The sequence below is a fragment of the Rhipicephalus microplus genome, chromosome 6 (assembly GCF_043290135.1).
Source record: "Rhipicephalus microplus isolate Deutch F79 chromosome 6, USDA_Rmic, whole genome shotgun sequence".
NCBI lineage: Eukaryota > Metazoa > Arthropoda > Arachnida > Ixodida > Ixodidae > Rhipicephalus > Rhipicephalus microplus.
This window is the reverse complement of record NC_134705.1, coordinates 20,273,100-20,295,602: the sequence shown is the minus strand read 5'-3', so window position 1 is coordinate 20,295,602 and position 22,503 is coordinate 20,273,100. Positions and strand designations below refer to the sequence as shown.

General features: G+C 42.7%; 1 protein-coding gene across 1 annotated transcript in view; it reads left to right on the top strand.

Moving 5' to 3' along the window:
* LOC142765206 (uncharacterized) overlaps positions 1 to 22,503 on the top strand; it is a 1,282,698-nt gene that overhangs the window by 4,007 nt on the left and 1,256,188 nt on the right. The window lies entirely within an intron of this gene.

The following is a 22,503-nucleotide window of genomic DNA, read 5'->3' as shown; positions in this document are numbered from 1 at the left end:
CTGGTTCAGCAAGTCCCTTAGCAAACTGCGAAACAAGAAGAAACGGTTGTACAACAGGGCTAAACGCTTGCGCACTGATGGGGCATGGCAGGCATACAAACACTGTTTGAAAACCTACTGCTCAGCAATAACCTCAGCTAAAGATAAATATTACTCGCAAGACCTACCTTCCCTGCTTCAGTCTAATCCCAAAAAATTTTGGCGAACTATATCTCCGGTCAGAGATACTAACACTATTACTTTACATGGAACAGACAAAATACCTATTCCTATCGCCGATTGCCCCTGTGTTTTCAACAGGTTCTTCTCATCTGTTTTCACTCAGGAAGATTCTTCCAATGTGCCTACTTTTCCTGAACTTGACGCCGCCTATATGGAACCCATTACTGTCACTGTTGGAGGCATTGGATCACTCATTAACAACCTAAAATTATCCACATCAGCCGGTATTGACAACATTAATTCCAAGATACTAAAGAACACCCTCCCCACATCAAGCCAAATAATATGCCAAATTTTTGACCAATCTCTAACATCTGGCATGCTACCGGACGACTGGTTAATAGGAGAGATAAAACCAATTCCCAAAACTGGAGATGCTCACTCGCCTGACAACTATCGACCCATAACTTTAACTTGCATATGCTGCAAAATGCTTGAGCACATAATCAGTTCACACGTGTACAATTACCTAGAGACGAACAATTTTTTCTTTCCTAATCAGCATGGTTTTAGAAAGGGATTTTCGTGTGACACACAACTGTTTGAATTCACCGCCGATTTACACTCAAACATGAACAGCAACCTTCAAACGGACTGTATCTTTCTTGATTTTTCTAAAGCCTTTGATCGTGTGCCCCATTGCCGACTAATCTCTATGCTATCTGCTCTACGACTTGATTCTTTAACAATAACTTAGATTCGAAACTTCATTTCTTTTCGACAGCAGTTCACTGTTGTTAACAATCTTGCGTCCCCTTTTTCTTCTGTTAGTTCGGGCGTACCGCAAGGCAGCGTCCTTAGGCCCTTACTATTTTTAACCTACATTAATGACTTACCCTCCGAGATTACATCTTGAATGCGTCTATTTGCCGATGATTGTATCATATACCGTTCTATAAACTCCAGTAACGACCACTTAACCATTCAAGCAGATCTCAACCATATTTGTAACTGGTGCGACAAGTGGCTTATGAAACTGAACTTAACAAAATGCGAGGTAATGTATTTCACCCGTAAACACGTAAACTCTGAATTCTCCTATTACTTGAACAACACCATGCTTTCCCACACTTCTTCCTACAAATACCTAGGTGTTCTTCTCACAGAGAATCTTTCATGGGCCTCACATATCGAGTCTACCTGTGCCAAAGCATCACGTTCACTGGGCTACCTACGCCGCAACTTGAGAAATTCCCCTACCAATGTTCGAAAACTAGCCTTTCTTACCTTCATTCTGCCAATATTAGAATTCGCCTCAGCAATTTGGTGTCCTCATCAAAACTACTTGATTATTATGGTAGAAAGGATTCAAAATAGAGGTGCCCGCTTCATATCACGAAACTACGACATCACATAAACATAACGCAAATTAAATCAGACCTTCAGCTGCCGTCATTGGATAGCCGTCGCAATATTGCTCTTCTCTGTCTGTTCCAGAAATATATTACCTCTAATAAACGAACGCGGCTTCAGCTTCAAACACCTCACTCTTTTTCACGCAGATTGCATAATCAGTTCAGCTTCATGCGCATATACGGGTCAACTAATGCATTCAATTCATCACCACTGCCTCAGGCCGTTCGTCTTTGGAATGGCCTCCCTGATTGCATAGCCTCCATATCTAATCCCGATACATTTCGCCGTCAGCTACTCACTCTGTTCACCATGTGACCCTGTTTTTGTATTCTGAGTGCATTGCGTAACGGTGATTTATATTCCCCTTGTCTTTTATTTTAAAATGTATCCCTCTGTCGCCATGTTCATATCAACAAGTGCTGTATTCCCTCAAACTTACCTCGCCCTGTATAGCCTAAAATGTGACTTCATATATATATATATATATATATATATATATATATATATATATATATATATATATATATATATATATATATATATATATATATATATATATATATATATATATATATATATATATATTTCGGTGTTCTTGCACTGATCCTGCCTGTAAACTGTTCGTTACCTGTCTGTACCATTCCGATTCCTCCCCCCCCTTACCCAATGCCCTGTTCTTGGGCCTGTAAGGTTTTTTTTAATAAAGAACAAAGAAGAGTGATATACCTTGAAAAATTCGCATTGAATATTGCTAACAAGCTCATCGAAGCTGAATATACTATTTGGCAACAAATTCCACTCCGCCACCGTACGAGGAAAGAAACTGTATTGAAATGCTTTTTTTTTTGCGAACGAAGTTTGATGCCTACGCATTTTTGTAATTGATGCGTCTTGTTCTTGTACTAAGATACTTAACAAATTCCGGACGAGATATATTTATTTTACCTGCAAGGCAATTGTGAAACAATAAAAGGCGGTTAACTGTTCTGCGGACTTATAGAGTTGGCATGTTATGGAGCTTCATCAAATCTGTAGGAGAATGTAAATGTTTGTAGTTTCCAAATATAGGTCTCACGCTTAACATTTTGCAGTTGCCAAATATCGTTTTGATTATGCGGATTCCAAACAATGGATGCATTCTCTTATTTAGACCCCATGCAGTCTTTGTAAGCTGAAAGTTTTATGCGTCTTGGCGCATTTTTAAGCTTTCTTTTAAGAACCCACAGTTTGCGGTACAGGCTGCACAAATAATAAATATATGGGCTGAACATGTGAACTTATTTGCTAGGGTAACGCCTAAGTGTTTAAACTGATCCAATTTTGCGACAAGACTGTTATCATTTGAATATACAAAAGTGCTGACGAGTTTTTCGCTAGTTACACGGAGTAGCACTGTTATGTCTGAGGTTAAAACCATCTTCCAACGCTTACACCAATCTCGAATCGAAGATACACTGTTTTGTGATAATGTGTGGTCATTTGTAGTTGAGATTTCTTTGAAAACAACACAACCATCCGCAAACCTACGTATTGATACAGTATGAGAAGCTACTTCAACCAGATGATTTACATGAATAGAAAATAATGAAGGGCTTGTAACACTACCTCGAGGCATTCCCAAGCTAACTTAAAGCACAGGGGATGAGGAAATTTTTATTTCTACAAGTTACTTTTTATTACCGATTCATTTACCAATGAAGGATGCCAGGTCCATGCGTGTGGTGCTTCATAGAAGGCCTTCAATAAAAAAAAACTGAAAATAGAATACTAACCTGCCCAGAGACATCACGTACTGCCAAGATTTCGTGCACAGTAGAAACCACTCAGTAACCCAAGACAATGCTTTTCTGAAGCTTTGTTGATGCAGTGACAAGAGACTTTGATCAGTTAGAAATTCTTGAATGAAACATACAACAACGTGCTCCAACGTATTACAACACGTGCTTAATACTGAGACAAAGTGGTAATTGTTTACCGAAGGCCGGTAACCTTTGTTGTGGAGGAGTGTAACACGCGCAATGTGCCAATCCTTGAAGATGAGATTCGTCGTTATCGATAGGTTAAACATGTCAGTCACAAATCCATGAATTTCCTCAGCATAGTTTCAAAGAAATGTGCTAAGAATACGGTATGAGCCAGTAAAAGTTTTGATACTCAGATTTAGAATTACGGCGATGACACCATCTTGAGCTATTATTGTGATAGTAATCATATGGACACTCTCGGCTGAATTTTGCCGTTGGCGTCAACGTCGACGTTGCCGTCATCGTCACTCACCATATATAACGTCAAAATCTTAGCTCCAAAAGCAGTGGCAGAAGGAAGAGACAGATAACACAAGCACAAACTTCAAACCACATTTATTTTGGAACACACAAGAATTTAGATGAACTCAATTCACAGCAATCTCACGCCTTATTTTCCAGCAGATAAAGTACTATCAAACACCATACAAAACGAAGAAATGTATCGTCAGGAACTAAACAGACAAACGCGCATGCGTAACAGGAGTGAAAAATACTTACAAAACAACTTATTCACGCTCTCCTTTACACTCTGTAGAAGAAACGCTTGTGGTAAAGGAGTTTATTAGTAATCAAGAAAATGAACATGTGTTCACCGCTCGTTCAGGTGTGTCGGATGAGGGGTTCCTTGAGGTACTGAGGTGTTACCTGAAAGCGACATTCGTTATGTGTAAAACGAAAATATTTTCTCAGAAATCTGGCATATGTATTGGTCCTTGTAACGCGCCTATTCTGAGTGCAATAATAAATTTTACCAAAGGTGGACAAGGCTATTCAGAATGGTCTTTTTTATCTGGCGATGAAAGTGTTCCGTTTTGTTGACGATTACTTCATTTTAGTTGACAGGTGCGATTTCATCAGAAAATAATTGACGTATTGAAGGTTTTCACAGAGCAAGGAAAAGATTTGGCGTTCACGTGTGATTGATTTATATGTGGGGTTTAACGCGCCAAAACCACCATATGATTATGAGAGACGCCTTAGTGGAGGGCTCCGGCAATTTCGACCACATGGTGCTCTTTAACGTGCACCCCGTTCACGTCTGAGGCACCCTGATATTTAAGCTTTGCATTATCTAGACCTTCATTTAGCATTTGGTGCTGATAAGATATACTGGCAATATGAACAGATGTCACAAAAGGTCTTGCTTGACTACCAGTCTGGTAACTCTAAACTTCTGAAAAATGGGGTAGCGAGCATTTGTATCCGGTCTGAAATCTGAAAGTCTTGCCCACACCTTTTGAGCCGAAGCATGTGCAAACAAGCGGTGAAGTTGCAGCAGGCAGGGCACTCTGGTGTAGTATAGTGACGTGGTGGTGTCGGTAAAGTGTCGTGGTATCGTGGTGTTATGTACAACGTGCCTGGAGGCGACGGCAGCGGTGCTTCTCAATCGAGTGGTGGAGAGACGATAATGACGTCGGCGCGAAACGCCACGCATGAAACTGCAGGCCGCCAAAAGGAAGAGAAAGTTTGTGTGAATTTCGCAGTCAAGGCACAATTTCGAAGAAGAGGAGGACAGTCGAAGACGAGTCGAGGGAAAAACAAGATCAAACAGACTCAAGAGAAGATCCTGGGTGTCACGCAACTGCGGTGTCGGGTTCCGGACCCGAACACGTGAAGTCAGGCAAGGCCAGGGCGCTCAAGCTGCCCATGGTATACTTGGAGGTACGCGGCTTTCCAGAGTTCCAGCAGTGGCTGTTCAAGGTCACGTCCCAGGTGTCCGTTGCGACCTTGACTGTTCAGGGTCACGTTGCAGGCGTCCGGACTTCAACTCCGGTCCCGAACCGCCCGTGGAGGGTGGAACCTTCTGGGTGGTCACCACCTCCTCGGAATGAGCCAGCATCAGTAAGCAGCCGCCATTCTTGTGAAGGCAAGGGCGGCCTCGTCTTTTGCCAAGCGTCGACGGGCTTGGTCAGCGAGTGACTCCAGCTGCTGTGACATCACCAGCGTTTGCCGTCCTAACTCACCAAGCCACCACTACCATCAACGCCACTGGTGACTGTTATCTTCACAAACAATATTCCTGTACGACTGATAAAACATGTTTTAGTTTGTCAGTTTAGACTCGGTGTGTGTACATTGCAACTTTACCTCGTATCCCCTTAATTATGCTTAAAGTTTCTACTTATATTTTCTTACTTTAAACGACTTCGTCATATTTTAGCTTTGAGGTTTTCTCTCCGAGCAACAATTTACTCCACCGTAAACCTGCATCACAGGTACCCTGACGCTGTTCTAGCAGCTGTTTGTGAATGGTTTCTAAAGACCGTCAGAGCAGGCGGTAAGCTAAGCGGCGACAGAAAGATGTGAAGCAAGCAGGCCTTTCTCCGTGATCGCCTACATTCACAGAATTTCCCACTTGTTCAAAAGAGGAGCTGCGCGCTTTGGTGGCAACGTGGTGTTTTCAGCAAAAATAAGCTGAAGGAAATCCGCCCGAGGCTCTAGTACCGTGAGAGTAAAAAAGATGGTGAAAAAGGCGAGTGTACCATAAGAAATAGCATTCGTTTCATGTCTTGTGTAAAAGACTTCGTATACGAGACCCCCTTCTCATGCAAACACGTATACGTGGGCCAAACTGGGAAATGTGCTAACATTTGCCTCCGCGAGCACCACAGCTCATTAAAAGGTACGCCGTCGTCACACTTGGCATTACATTGCCGTGAAGGTGGCTGCAGACCACTGTTTTAAGAAACAGCTGTACTATTTCATCAAAGAGAGCAAGGAGCCCGTGAAATAGGTGGGGCCTGCATCATATGAAAACATGGCGCTAAATGCGTGAGTCAACCGTATGTACTCTTTATGATATGAAATTTGCATTCCTAATAAACATGTTTTCTTAGTTTCACCAGGATATGCTTGCGCAATGAATGTTTCAGTTTTTGTTTGTGCCCCGCCACAGTGGCCTTGTGGCTAAGGTACTCGGCTGCTAACCCGCAGGTCGCGGTATCGAATCCCGGCTGCGGCGGCTGCATTTCCGATGGAGGCAGAAATGTTGTAGTCCCGTGTGCTCAGATTTTGGCGCACGTTAAGGAACCCCAGGTGGTCAAAATATCCGGAGCCCTCCACTACGGCGTCTCTCATACACATATGGTCGTTTTGGGACGTTAAACCCCACATATCAATCAATCAGTTTTTGTTTGTAGTGTTTTTTCTTGGAGCTTTTGTGAATTATTTTGTAAGTTTTTTTGTTCTATTTACACATGCGCGTTTATCTGTTTAGTTCCCGATTATAAGTTTTTTGTACGATGTTTGATAGTACTTTATCTGCAAGAGAGGAAGGCGTGGGAATGCTGTGATTTTAGCTCATATATATTCATGTGTGTTCTCAAATAAATGTAGTTTGAAGTTCGCGCTCATGTTGTCTATGTTTTCTCTTTTTGTCTCTGTTTTTGTGGCGCTAAGATTTCAAAGTTATGCATCTTTACCAACCCGCCCAACTCGCCACACTCATTACTCGCCAAATATGTATATTTTTATATATATGTAGGTGCAAAAATGAAAATATTCCAGACAAATATTTCGGCGCACGGAATCATACTTGGGACCGCTGACTCGTTAGTTTGAGGCGCTAACCACTCAGCACGGTGTAAGAATAAGTTAGGTGTTGAAACTCGCTGCTCGGCGTAAAAAGAGGTCGTGGGCAGATTGTGTTCGCTCTTGACCTGGAGCTACGAGTACTTTCTGTCACGCGAGGTGAGTAGGCGCTACTGTAGGGCGTGCCAGGTATTCGCGCAGTGCTTATTCTGAAATTCGTGCGCAAAAAAACGCCTTCCTGAAAGCTTTGTGTGCATGGGATTTTTTAATTTAAAAACACGTTACCATGTGCCTGTGAGCATTGCTAGTGCATTTGTTGAGCCGATTCACTCTTTCTGAATCGGTGCACGTACACCTCGACGCTGCATATGACCCCGAGTGTGCGTGACTTGCCTTTTCGGTGATTGCGCCTCGAAATCGGCAAGTGGTGTTTTGTATTAAATCGCAAGTCGGAGTGCCGAAAGCTTGTATAGACCGTTTGTCACTTTTCAAGGCTGCGCGCTAATCTGCGTGCTTGGATTAGTGGCAGCGGGAAATTTCAAGAGCTGACTGCGTTTTTCAGCATACTGACCATGTAAGCGCAAAGCAATTGCTGGAAGAGGCAATCACTACCAGATAATATGCAGAATACAAGGGAAACAACTTGTTGAACACATCAAACAAACTTGCGCTCACTTCAGATGCTGTGTCTGCAATTTAACCGGGGCTGCCCAATGTACCTGACAATGCAGCGAAAAAAAAAAAGCTCTGCGAAAATGGCTGGCTCTACTACCGACCTTTCTTAGGCGACAGGGAACAAAAGGTTCAACTACATCTGAAGTGCCTGACACGACCGCTTAAAGAGCACCAGATTGATTGTGCATAAAGACAGTGAGTGAACAGCATGGCGATGATGAATCAACAGGCACACATGCAAAAGACAGCACTTCGACTTCAGCAGTGACGGGCCTCCTACACGTAAAGTAAGGAATGCCTCTGAACACAACACTGATAGATAGATAGATATGTGGGGTTTAACGTCCCAAAACCACCATATCATTATGAGAGACGCCGTAGTGGTGGGCTCCGGAAATTTCGACCACCTGGGGTTCTTTAACGTGCACTCAAATCTAAGCACACGGGCCTACAACATTTCCGCCTCCATCGGAAATGCAGCCGCCGCAGCCGGGATTCAAGCCCGCGACCTGCGGGTCAGCAGCCGAGTACCTTAGCCACTAGACCACCGTGGCGGTGCACAACACTGATAGTGTGAGCATATGTGCTACCGACTCAGTTCCACATCTCGCCGGAAAAAAAATTCTTGTTTTAAATTCAGATGTCATTTTCTGAGCTGCCTCATCTATGCCTATTTGGACCGAACATATTGGAATGCTGTTGAACAGAAATCATAGTGCATACTATATCTGTCATGCAACTATGCCATTTTATTTTTTACGTTCAATATATTGACCTGGTTATATTTAGTTTGCCTTGTTTGATGTAATTAGGCAAGGCTTTCTGGCTTGGGTATTCATAGCGTGTCATTGTCACGATCTTCAACACTGCGATGATACTTACAACCACGGTGCTTACGATACAACACCGTTTGCTTGCGCGAAGGCCTTCGATAGCCGTAGATACCTCCTCGAACGCGAAATATAACTGTCGGTGTCCCTCATACTTGGCGTAAGGGCCGAGCTGCACAAAATATACTGATTTAGGTAGGGCTCTTTCTTTCACTGTCTGATAAGCACTTCATGTTGAAGTCCGCATGGCCTAATAATATAGGACAAAGAATTTCTGGTGGCACTAGTCCTAAACGGGTATTGTGTGGGTTAATCCAGGGTTGACCTTCGGGACCCAATGAAATTTCACCCCCATACCATGCTGTTTACGATGCCATAGGCCGAAATAAGTCATCTGCGTGACGCAAAAAGTAAGACTGGCAAGGAAACCGTGTCGATATAGGTTTCTATTAGAACGCTTGTAAGTGTCGTGATACATTATTTCAAAGTTTTCGAACGAAGTTATTTCGTTCATTTTGTTAACCAAACACAACGCAAGAGCGATATCCCCCCAAGCCCGCACACACACGTAGGCACACATGCACCCACATACTCGCACAAACGCACGCAGACTATCGTTTTCCTAAAAGATAGCGTGCCTTTGCTACCGGGCTAGATTCCTTATTGGAAACACCTCACGTTTTCGCTGACGTAGTATGCTGTTTTTTTTTGTTCTGAACCAAACATGCTGGCGCCGACACCACTGGCGCCAACACCAGAATTTTAGCGGAAGCAGCATTTGAGTGTTGTCGCGTCAAAAAACGACCGCTCTCCAGGTCATTGCTTGCTGCTGTCGGAGCATTTGTATGACAAACACACCATTTGTCAATCTGGTTATTTACTTCCGTTGCAGCAGAGTCACAGTGTAATAATTTAATGACATCCATGTGTATGGGTATATTGAGCGTAATACACAAGCTAGGCTCCACTGCCATAACCATCTACACAGCGATCAGAGTCACTCTGCAGTGAGCGCCTTTATCTACCCTCAGTGAGCGCAACCTGTCGCACCAAGCCGAAACAGCCCAGGTGGCGCACAAAATCTGGACGCGCCGCTGGGCGTAGTATCATCCCTTAACTTATTCTCACACCGTGACCACTGAGCCACAGAGGTGCACCTCGATCAACGTTCAAGCGACAAGCTGTCTATATCTACAATTTAACGCGGCTGACGGGCATCTCGGAGAGAACTATCGCGTTTTCAGCATCGCCAGCAAGATGGCGAATTAAGCGCATATCGCCACATCATCACGAAGCCACGGTTCTGCCTTTCATCTCCCACGCGCACTTTGCGCAGTGGAGAGGAAGGGGATTACGCTCACTTGTGCGCCCTTATCTCGAGGTGAAGAAGATCGTACGCCTTGGCTGGCCTTGAGTTTCATTGGAACAATTCTGTTGTAGTTACCGCACCCACAAAAGTCACTGAAATCGTTACCCAGTGTGCGTTTTCGAAAAGGGTGCGCTTTTCAGACACAGTGAAGTAACAACTGAGAAGCTTATTCTTGTTGATAATTGATTGATTGATATGTGGGGTTTAACGTCCCAAAACCACCATATGATTATGAGAGACGCCGTAGTTGAGGGCTCCGGAAATTTTGACCACCTGGGGTTCTTTAACGTGCACCCAAATCTGAGCGCATGGGCCTACAACTTTTCCGCCTCCATCGGAAATGCAGCCGCCGCAGCCGGGATTCGAACCCGCGCACTGCGGGTCAGCAGCCGAGTACCTTAGCCACTAGACCACCGCGGCGGGGCTATTCGTGTTTATTATACTATGAGTACGTTTCGTGCGTCATTTGTGCGTGAGGAACGTAGGGCACGTTTCAATCTGCTTGTCATTTTGCGCGTGACCTTTCAATTCATTGCTGTCGTGTGCAAAGTTTTGCCTTTGCAGCAAAGCTGTGACTTTTTTACTAGGGTTTTCTCTAGTTCTGTCTTAGCCCCCTGGTAACCGTATTCATTTAGCTCTGAAAATACTGTCTAAAAATATCGATTGAAAACCTCTGAGACTTTCATTGGTTCTTGAACGACTACATCATGCACTTGTGGTTTATTTATCTCTTCATTTGCTTTATTTATGTGGCGCCAAAATTTAGGAGGGTCAGTCCTAATAAACTCAGCCAAGGTATTGTTGAAGAAATTCTTTATTGCCTGTCTAAGCTCTTTCAATATTTCTTATTTTAGTTCGTTCATCCGTGGCATAGACTTCTTCTACCGCATTCTGAGACGCATTTTTTTTCTGTGTTATTGACCTGGTGATCCAAGGATTTGAGAGGCGCTTGTGAATTAGCCTAGTGGAAAAGTGAAGAATGAACTGTTCTGAAATTGAGTGAAATGTTTACCACAACCACTCAAACATCATGACTGTCACATACAAGGTGCATATGTTAAAATAATCAATAATGGCCGTGTCATTAGCGTTAATGTAATCTCTAATTATAGCCAAAAATAGTTTTCTTAATTCAAAGAGCCTCTTTAGCCCAGATAAAATATTAAAATATTATCAGAAACTTGGGGCTCCTCAAAAACTGTTGCACCACTGAATTTCGAACGGATGAATAGCAGATCTAAAACAAAATTTTCGTGAGTGGTAGTTTTCACAACTTTCTCAAGATTGTGGGTGTAAATAATATCCACAAGAATGTCGCCAGCAGTAGAATTTCCATACTGCAAACAGCTCTAGTCTATAAAAGGAAGGTTGAAGTCACCGGTAATTTTCAGGTTTTTAGAAGCCAGTCATACAGTTTGCTCAAAAAGACATCGCTAGCCTCCGGTGATGAGAAACAGTGCAAAGAAAAGCCGTTTCCAGAAATATCAATTTTGAGTTCAAGCTTTCATGATCAATGATCTGCTTCACCACTGTTACGTCGATGGCACGCTTTACAATGATTGCTACACCCCCACCTTTAGACTTTCGATCGCTCCGCAATAGCTGGCAGCCTGGCGGAACAATTTCAACGTCGCGAATTAAATGTTGCAATATTGTCTCAGTTTTAATGCAGAACTGAGGTTTGTGCAACCGTAGCAACTCTTTCAACATTTACCTTATTGACAATGCTTCTTGCATTTAAACAGAGCAAACGAAGCTGAAGTGGCGCTGACTGCTAAATATCCGATGGCAATTTTTTCGGTCTTGCTATCAGTTCGCTCTGGGAGTTAGATGTGTCGTTCCGCTTGTACGTCTCATTGGCAATACAGATCTTATCATGCACGGGTGACCCCTTCTTGCCTTTTTTACTTTATTCTCTCTCGCGCTTTCTCAGAGGAGTTTTCTCTTCTGCAATATCTAAGAGTGCTTATGCAATTGCTCAATCAAATGCTTATTCCCGTCTTCTCTACATTTTACGATTTCTAGGCGCTGTTTCTTTTTCGCTAATATCTTCAAAATACTGAATAACTGGTCGTTGTGGGGAACGTTTAACTAGCCTATGGATTCCTGCTACTCATGTAACACTCAGGCCTATTTATTCAAGAAATGTCATTATTAACTGTCTCGCAAGCGTAGTTCTGTTTCTTTCGACTGCTCTGTCAAACCGAGGATCATCAGGTTAGCCTTATGACTACGGTTCTCTACGTCTTTGTTCGTTGCCATTTCAGCATGGCCTGCATAGATTCCGTTGATGTGCTGATGCCCTCATTTGACCTTTTTCACGGGCGCCATTTGCGCGTGTGCACTGGAAACACTTCTACGGCGCCACCCCAAAACATTTTTAATAGCTCATGGCCTCCAAAACCTGTCGGCGCACCGTCTCGGAGGCAATGATTGCAAAGGAACGCACAAGCTCTCACGTTTTCGCGTTGCCTGGAAACACAACAAACTTTCTTACGGCTCTGGCCGCTAAGGGTGCTGTACCTGTCATTAAAAAGGTCAATTGAGCAAGCTTTAGGTAGCCAGCGTCTACACATTATCTTCCGAATTTGCTAGCCACGTGCCTAAATTGTTAACAGCCTTTTATGTTGTTTCAATGCCTGAGTTTAGTTCGATTTTTCAGTTATAATACCTTGTTCGTCATTCATATTGGCTTTAAGCAAATCAGTGACTGATGACCCTGGATTAATCTTGATATCACCATTTAAAATAAGTCTACACATGTACAAGCGATGATACGCAATAAGAAGGCAACTGTGTGGGCTTGCAAAATGAAAAGAAAACGGTCATCACTACCTACAGCATCCAAATACGCAAGGCGGTCACGCAAGTCATCGCAGACATCGGATGTTTTCGGCAGTTAGATTGTCCACTAATCTGTGAGGTACGAAGTATTCACTGAGTTTTGGTTGAGCAGTATGATGAACTTGGACGCATTGACAAAGATGTAGAGAGTGCAGTTGACATCAATAATTTGAAGCAAAGATGGAGGAAGCTGATATTTACGAGTAAAAGATTATTCTAGCAAGAGTTAGGGCAAAATATAAGACTGCGGAAACCTTAAAGGCTCGACAAGCTCATTTTACATCAATAAAACAACAGAATAGAACAGAAGCAGAAACAAAGGCACTCTCAACGACTGCGTCATCACCTTCCAGCCGAAGTCTATTGGACAGTAATCCTGAAGCACAGACGCCAGATGAGTCAGCCTCTCAACATATTCTTGAACGTAATAAACGCCAACCGGTAAGCACATTGACTGCTGTAACAGCCATTAAAGGGGACCACACAGAACAACCGCTACGTACAAGGATCTGACCCACGCTTTTAGAACTATTGTCAGCGTCCAATAATCATGAACCTATCGAGAATACATACTCAGAAACTATCGATAGGCATTTCCTAGACAGAAAGGAGGGAAGACATTGTAGATCTAAAAGGCCTCTCACGAGATGCTAAAAATGCGTTCAAGCGAAAGCTGCCAGTATGAGACGTTTTAAAGTCCTCACCAGCGTGCGTACAATTGCCCGGAAGAACAGAAGAAAATAAATGAAAGAAAGAAGAACATGCTGAGACGTTGTATCAATGCATAAATTTCAAAGCGACAGCCAGTCTTGAAAGCGACCTGAACTGAAGGAGGTTTATATTCAAGTCGTGGAACATACAGAGTACAGCCCATTACATCAACTGCTCTCTCGGAACCCTTACAGTGTATACGCATTGACTGCGCTCCACGGCAAAACGAGTGGAAGGAAGCGGGGTCATTATCCACCACATTACCCGCGAGTGCTTTTTTATTTTTTATTTATTTATACAACTCTGCAGGCCTAGGGCGGCCCAAGCAGGAGTGGTTTGTTTGTATATCAATGATGAAAACCAGATTTAAACAAAAAAAGAAATACAAATTGAGAGCAAGAAGAAATAAGCAATGAACAATCGAAGAAAACACCAGAGAACAGGAGAGGACTAATCAGTGCATATTTCAGACATATGGCACATAAGAAGGTAAAAACCAAAACAGGAAAAAAAGAAAAAAAAACGAAGCAAGGCAGCAATGATCATAAGAAGACATTGCTGCTACGAAGTCCCCGCAGTCTCCCCTGAAGAAGGAACCAAGTAGGTTTCGAAACTCGGGGTTCTTCAAAACTTTTAGTTGGAGTCTAAATCATCTCCCAGTTTCATAGCCAACCAGACAGACTTCTGTCAAATGTTTACATTCATATCCACGGTTTGAATGATGATGAGTAGGGCGAAGCGTCCATGAGCCCTTCCGTGCTTCCATCCGTCCGTTCGTTCTTGCTTTTGTCCGTCGGCGCGACCATTCGTGCTATCATCGATGTGTCCGTCCGTCTGTTTCTGCGTTCGTCCGTAAGTCCGTCAATCTGTTTTTTCTCCTGTTCGTGCATCCCTACGCCCGTCCGTCTTTTAGTCTGTCTATTCATCAGTCCGCGCGTCCATCTAGTGAACACTCCAAGTACCGTCATCTCGCATCCCCCGTGGCACATACGCGCTCTAGAGCATGTTTGTGCCATCAGTGGCTACGTACACCAACGGAGGAAGGAGAGACCCACACCCTAAGGAGCTTCGCCCCTAAAAATGGCAGATATTTTAGTTTGAGTCTAGATGAATCGCCTGTGAGTATGCTGAAAGTAACATGATCTATTCAAATGTGAGTTATTATGCCATGAAATAAAAAAACGCATGCTCTTGCTACTTCTGGGAGCGACACATCAGGCTGGGTAGCATTACCTAACTTAACGCTGTTGTATCGAGTCTTCGGCTGTCTCCAACGTATATTGTTTTCGCGCTCTAAACAGCAACGTTATTTTACCTACTTTTCTTCCCGAGTCACTGCCACTGCATTTCCACAGTTCTGTCAGAGCAAGGCACACCATCAGCAAGCGAGTCGTAATCCTCGTTGTTCCTGAACATGCCTATGTTATCGTCTTGTTGTGGCGACATTCGATGGTTGCGAGTGTTTGTGCGAAACTCTCTCTGGAAACCTAATTTGTTCTGAGCAAAGTGCTGTTCTCCACATGGCGTGTACATTCTAACAACCCAAGAACAAACAATCCTCAAAGCTCAAAACATCTGTCTTTTAAGTCCGTGTCGCGAGCGATGTTCCATACTAATAAAGCAAGCTCGTACTCGGGGTTCTTTAAAGAACAGCCAATTAGAGGGCCGCTGTGAACCAGCCTCCGCGTCGACCATGGCGTATAGCGTGTTTAATCAGTCAGTCAGTCAATCAATCAATCAGTCAATACATACCTAAATAAACAAGTCAGTGTTTAATCAATGAAGTTATTACAAAACTGATTACAAAGAATTTTGACCATTACCTTCTGTGGCTACTCACTAGTCTTGTTACTATCTAGTTTTCTCCACACATTCCTCCTCAGTATTGTGAGAAATCGTAACATAGGCTGCTCCATTAAGTATTAGCTAAAATACAATAACTAAAATAACGGCTCGGTGCAAATATTCCGCACACAAGTGATCTTTAAATAAGGATACCTTGACACAATTTTTGTAACTTAACTTCTAAATATATCAAGTCAAACCATTGATTTTTCAGTTCAGCTTTTCAAGTTACTGCTGTTCAGTATTGCAGGCCAAACTAGGAGGCGAGTTCAGCAATGCTCTATGTGCATAGGGCTGGCCAGGGCAGCAGAAGTGGGGCGATGATTTAGAGGCTGCAGTACGGAATGAGGAAATGACGGTGGGCTGCCCAGGGTCCCGCAAGCAGCGACTGGGCAGGAAACCAACCATCACAAGTTGTCCCAGATCCTTGCTCTGAGGGGCAGACGCGATCGGGCTGAAAATTTATGAAAACATCTGTGAAGTGCCTTTCCTAACCTTCATCGAGGCCAAAACTTCAACAGCCACGTTTTGATGAAACGATGAGCTTTTTCGAACACCTGCATACGTCAATGAAAATAAACACCTCAAAATAAGTTCTAAGCACTGCAGTAAAACATATCTGCAAGCTAAAACACTGAAAAACAATGTCAGCAGACAATATAATGTACTATTCAGAGCAAATGCAATGTGGCCATTATGAAAAGAAATGAAGGAACACTTCAACAGTCATTGTGCAAAAAAATCCGCCACAGACCAAAATATTTCTCATTAGGTTTCAATGAAGATTGAATAAAACAAGCTTGTTTGACTAATTTACAAATCAACACAAGGTCTTTCATGATTTTGAAAGATGACTTACAGGGTTTCAAGCTAGGTGAACTAGTCTGCAGCTACAGCCTATGGCTGTGTAAATTTATAACAGGACAACAAGACACACGACTGCACGAACTTTTAACTATGGATTATTCTTGGGCACACATACGCTATTACTGCACAAGAGGATTACTGACCACCAGATAGACAACGCAAGATGAAAGAATCTATGTAAACCCAATTTCAGCACTGACACTTGTAGAATAATGCAAGGCTATTGTTATAATTTGGAAATGGTATCTTCAAATGCTATGAAAGATGTGCTGATGTAGTTTACTATGTTGTTCTTTTCCCATTAAATAAACCTCCGAAGTTTCACGTGCTTTTGGAGACTTGCATTGATCCGAAGTCTTGGTTTCATAGGAGACAAGGAGTGGATAGGTGGCTCACCAAAAAACAGCACTTGGCAGAGAGTCACGACACAACTCAGCCGCTCGCGCCCAGACGACCGGCCGCAGGGAGAGCACGCGCGTGTGGCGCTGCCGTGATTCATTTTGGAACGAACAGCTCTAAAAGCCACTGCGCCAGTAATACTGTGGTTTAAAAAACAAAGTTGTCCGAAGGCTACTCTCACATAAATAACACTTAAAAACGGACAGAATCTCTGTAAAAAGGACTGCATCTATGCATGTGGCATCGAAGAGACAGTTTTTTGCAGTGATGGCAACTCCCTCTTGATCATTTTCTGGTTAAGGTTTTGTGCTATGGTAGTACCGGCTTATATGCCCGTGCGACGACGATACTACACAGCGCACTTCTGTAATAAAATACGAATAAGTAGTGGCTGCTGCATCACTTTTTTTCTGGCGGCATATGTGCAACTTGTCTGCGGTATGTATGTACGTGGACGTTGATCAAGCAAACCACTGTGATAGCATAGCATGGGTGGTGTCGCGGTCTTATGCTAATAGCGCGGCATGAATGTCCAACCACAATGGCTGCAATTGGATCGGTATGAAATATAAAAGGAACACTGTGAACCGAAAGATACGTGCGCATTGGAGAACTCAAAGCGGTCACGATCTTGGCACGCATGCTACAGCGTACCTCAGAATGATATCTTGATGGTACATTAAAGCCTAGCAATGATCGATTTTCAACAGACGTGTTCATTTTAGGCCGACACAAGCAGGTGGAGAAAACTGAAACTGCGTGTTAGGTAAACTAAACAACAAGTAAACATCTAAGACACTTGATACTTCTCTAGCAACGCATAAACTCCGATTTTGCTAAGCCACGGCAGCCAGTGAGAAAAACGCTTACCGAATCGGCTGGCTCCATAAAGCTAAGCTTTAAGTAGTCCACTGCTTTGTTCGTAACAAGAACCCTGTCTTTTGCACAAATTAAGTTAAACAGAGGCACTTCGGCTGCGAGCGTTTACCGCGAGAATATCTTCTCAGAGGCGTATGAACGTGGCCCTTCACAAGTGTTGTGGCCAATGCAGCTTTCCTTTACACGCAACTGTTTACAAAAAAGACTACCTGCCTATTGTTTTTTTTACTATACACGTGGTGGCATCATATACAGTTTGGTGGTGATGGTCAAGTGGACGGATGCATGGAAACATTGTTAGTCTTGAAGTTCACTACTGAACGCTCAATGCTCGCTTTATTTCCGGCAAAACACCGTTTAAACGAAACTGTTTGGCCCTGGTTTCCACTGATGACTGCCTTCACTAATGAATAAATATAGCAGGCACGCGCCATCCGGTTTAAAAACGAGCCTGACAGCACTAGAAAGGAAAGCGAGAGCAGAATTTTGCTTGGCTGACCACTTGGATGAAACGCTGCCTCCTCTTTCATCGTTCTCCCTTTCCTCTATACGTCCTCTTTTTTATATACTGTTGCACTCGAACACACAGCAGTACTGCCAGTGCCCTTTAGTTGTTTTTTCGCTTTTTTGAGAAATATATTTCCTTAGTGCGCGGGGAACATTTCAAAAGGACGACAAAGCAAAGAGATAGGACATAGCGCACACTTACAGCCAATTTTATTGAATAGATGGTGCGAATATATAAACGGTCAAGAGGGCAAGGAGATCGCACACAGAACAAAGGACAAATGACGGCGGATGCGCCAGACCACCCTATTCCAGTCTTAAAACGACAACTTGACTGAAAAATACGTGTATTCATTATTCGACACATTGACAGATATCTTTTGAGTTAAATTGTCACTTTAAGAATAAAATAAGGTGGTCTGGCGCATGCGCCATGATTTGTTCTTTTTTCTGTGTGTGATCTCCTAACCCTCTTGGCTGTGTATATATTCCCGCCATCTTTGCAATAAAATATATCACAAGTGTGTGCTATGTCCTATCTCCCAGCTACATCTTCCCTCTGAAACATTCTCTGCGCACCGAGGAAGTATATTTCTCTAAAAAAATGCAATAACAACCAGCCCAAGTAGCCACTCTTTTGGTTTCGTTACGGCTATGCTCGCACTCACCATCTCTACAAGCCGCCAATCTCGTCTTTGAGAGCAGCTGAGAAGTGCGCAATCTCACTGCTAGGGTGGCCGTGGAAACTCCAGTGGTGCTTCCCTATACTAGCAACGTTTGAGATTCGATGGTACGGGTTCCGGAGTAAAAAGCTTTGAGATAGATAACTTCACCATAGCGAACTTTGAACGACCCTTTACCTGGGATGAGGGACAGAAGTCAAACCTGATAGGCACATTATTAGCACTGTGGGGAGGACCCTAAAGAACTGGAGATGGGCGGACTGTGAAGACGCAATTTCGTACTCAATGGAATCCACTAGGCAAACAAGGTATCTTTGAGGTAAAATATCTTTTGAGGAGGTACATGCATGAATAAATTTTCATTGACCTGTGAGGTTGCTAGAACAGAAACCAGTTGGAGATAAGTCAAATGAATTTTTGATTGTGCGATTTTGTGCTAGCCTTTTTTCCCAATCGTATTCATACAAAAAGAACGTTGTCACAAAGCTGTCCAACACGATGTGGAGTCGTTTGCCCCAACTTACCTCCCCACCTCAATGGAGCCATTTTTATTAAAATTGCGGATCAGTAGAACACTGCGTAGTGTGAGGGAAGGTTTCTAAATTGTTCTGCGATTGTTCATTTGCCTTTATTTTTAGGATTCTCCAGCAAGGAAAAAAACATGAAACATCTGTCACAAAGTAACCCCATTTCACGGTAGTACAAGTCTTGGACATCTAAGCTAAATTAACTGCATGTCTTCGGATCATTCTGCCGCAGAAATATCACAATAGCCCCTGAATTGGGCACAAGGAAGGTACCATTATAACGCTACGCCATGCCCCCAAAATAACTCATGACTGCTGAAGTCGTTAGAACACGAGATCAACGAGAAGGCCAAGTTCAATGAAGTGATAGGACTAAAATGTCAGTGAACCTCTGATATTGTACTTGAATAAAATGAAATGTTGCTTCAAAGCAGTGTATGCAGCGACTCGTGTTGCACTAGCAGTTGGCAATATTTTCTTTCAGGCACACTAAAAAGAAGCAATGTCTCAGTTAGGCTAACACACTGCACACGGAGACCTCTCATGCCACAAGTTCATTATCAGTGGAGAAAATTAGGGTTGAAGATTATTTTTTATTTTATGATGTTCAAATTTTGAAAATGTATTGTATTTTCACAACATTGGCTTGATGAATATCTCTAAAACTTCGTATCTTAGGTCCATCACACCGACACATGACAGTGCACTTAATTTTTATGAATTATTATTTATGTAAGACCCACTACACGTGTTTGAATTATATGATGTCACGTGGTTTCGTGCGAGAAGATGAAGGCGGCATCTCCACCCACATTTTCTTTTCGCGGGTTATCTCACTTACCAAGTGTCGTTTCTTGGTACAAGTGGTATTTCCTGGATTGAGAATTGTACTTCACTAATACGCGAAATGTGTTTTGGTTTTAGCGTTTTATAAAGATGCACCGAGACAATGTTGAGACATCGCAAAATAGACATTTTTAGTTTCCTCGGTATGCAAGTAGTATTACCGCTTACTACACAATAGTCAGCCAGCATGCGTAAGACAGTTACTTTGATTTTAAAGTTTTCGTTTCAGAGTATTGGCAAGCAATGGAGTGGACATTACCGTGACGAGTCAAGAATTGCCTCTTTTGCCTTCCGTACCTCGACTTTGTCTGTTTCTTCTAGAACATTCGTGCTCGCGCTGCAGCCCTTATTACTATGAGTCAAGAAGGTTCCTCCCAGTTTGCAAAGGGAATTTCTAAGCAGCCTGAATCACAGAAATAACAGTCATGGTCAATAGGGATTATGTACTCATGGTTTATATGTACCACAAGCAGATCGCTTATCTGCCATTAGTGCGTAGTGAATTGCCAAGTTCCCGCAACGTCACACTGCCTTGTCATGTCACGGAGAAGCCACCTACTTGATATCAAAACTTATATTGTCTTTTAAAGGTAGAGGTATTAAAAACATATGCGATGCTTTCCCACGCAACATAAACTCTCTTCTTGAAATTAATCTTGTTCTATACAACAATTCCGAAATATTGAAAATTCGTCTCAGTACTCCTTCAAGTGATGCCAACCCAACAAGATGAATCGGGAGAGTAATAATAGAAGGTTTGGCAGTACGTATTTCGGTACATGCACGATTACGCGATCAATTGTGAACTGAACAATAATAACGAATGGATGGTAGATCACGGCCGGTCTATAGGCGCTCGCTCGCTCCCTGCTTTTATGGCCTAAGCAGCCGCCGTGAGTGAAATATTGTTGTTTTTATACAGTGACAGCTCACTGCGCATGAGGGCGTCGAGAGCCAACTCTTCAAAACGCATTTTGCCGCATACGCATTGCATTGCAGATCAGCTGTCCCTGGCCGCTTTCTCGTGCCAATTACTTTTCAATTTGTAGGAAGCAGTGAGAGCAGTAGAGATGTTGTGGGCACAGCCAGCATTTTTGGCGCTCATGCACTGGATAATGAATACGCACACGCAACGGCACAAAATCTTTTGTTAAGGCTCCAAAAGTTTTTCTTTGCTGAATTCGAAAAGGCTTGAGGCTCGTGTGGTTATATCATTTAGGTGCCCGTTAATGAACTGCACATGGTGAAAATTCCCAAAGTCTTCCACTATGGCGTCCTTCATAAACATATCAGTGAAATGACTACCTTGAACAAAAATCCTTGACAATCACAGTTGATTCTTGAGCCATACATTAAAGATTCACTGCTACAGGCCTGTCCGGAATGTACGGACAAGAGTCACGCAGAAGAGTCGGCTCTAATTCGGAAAAATTTCTCCGGATTTTTCTAGTTTTTTGCCTAAAGTGTTAACGGATCAAAATGACATTGCGTCTGACTTTGTTTAAAAGCCCACACAAAAACATTTCTGGTTAGAAACAATGTCGCTACTTCAGCTAAAGGCATCACAACAGTTTTGCCAACAGTGCGTTTTATTTCTTTAGGCGGAATGCAAATATTTTAGTTCTAATGAGAACATTTTCTGATTCTCTGAAATTGTATTGTTCCCCTGCGTCTCTGGCGAGCCTTATTGCATGTGAAAATCTTTCACATTTTTTCATCGGCACTGAAAATTTCATGTGGGAATGTGTGGGCTTGGGGTTGTGTTTTTTCTTTACTACAACGACTTTCAAAAACTGTATCACTACATGCTCTTTCATGTTTCTAATTTTTTGTTTTCATTTTGAACACTTAATATTTAAGCTTAATTTCTTATTACTATTGCTATTACTCCTGCTATTGCGATTGCTATTCACACCTACTCGGGAAAAAGAGTGACCATGCCTATTATGCTTTTACTTTCACCTTTTTGAAGTACTTATTTCAATAAGCACGAAATGTGATACCTTGAACGAAAATTGTGCAAAGTTTAGCATTTTCATGAGCACTGGCTGCTAGCATGTAGATTCAAAGTAAATGTTCCCAAAACTGTTTTCCTCAGAAAAAAAAAGATCTGTTTTCTGTTATTTCGCCTGCCAGTTAGTGATGGATCAGGTGGCCGAGCCTTCCTAACGTGACGCACAATGGTACATGCGTTAAGAATGAAATATTTATCAATACACTCCTTTCTTGAAGTATCAAAAAAGTTGTCGTATATGCTTCCTACCATGTTTCTATTGCATTGGTACCACCAGGAAGTGTAACAGTTGAAATGAACCTGAGCATTATTTAGTGCACTAGCCTTTTTTTCCAACGGATGGCGGCGAGTTTGTTTGGAGCAAGATTGCG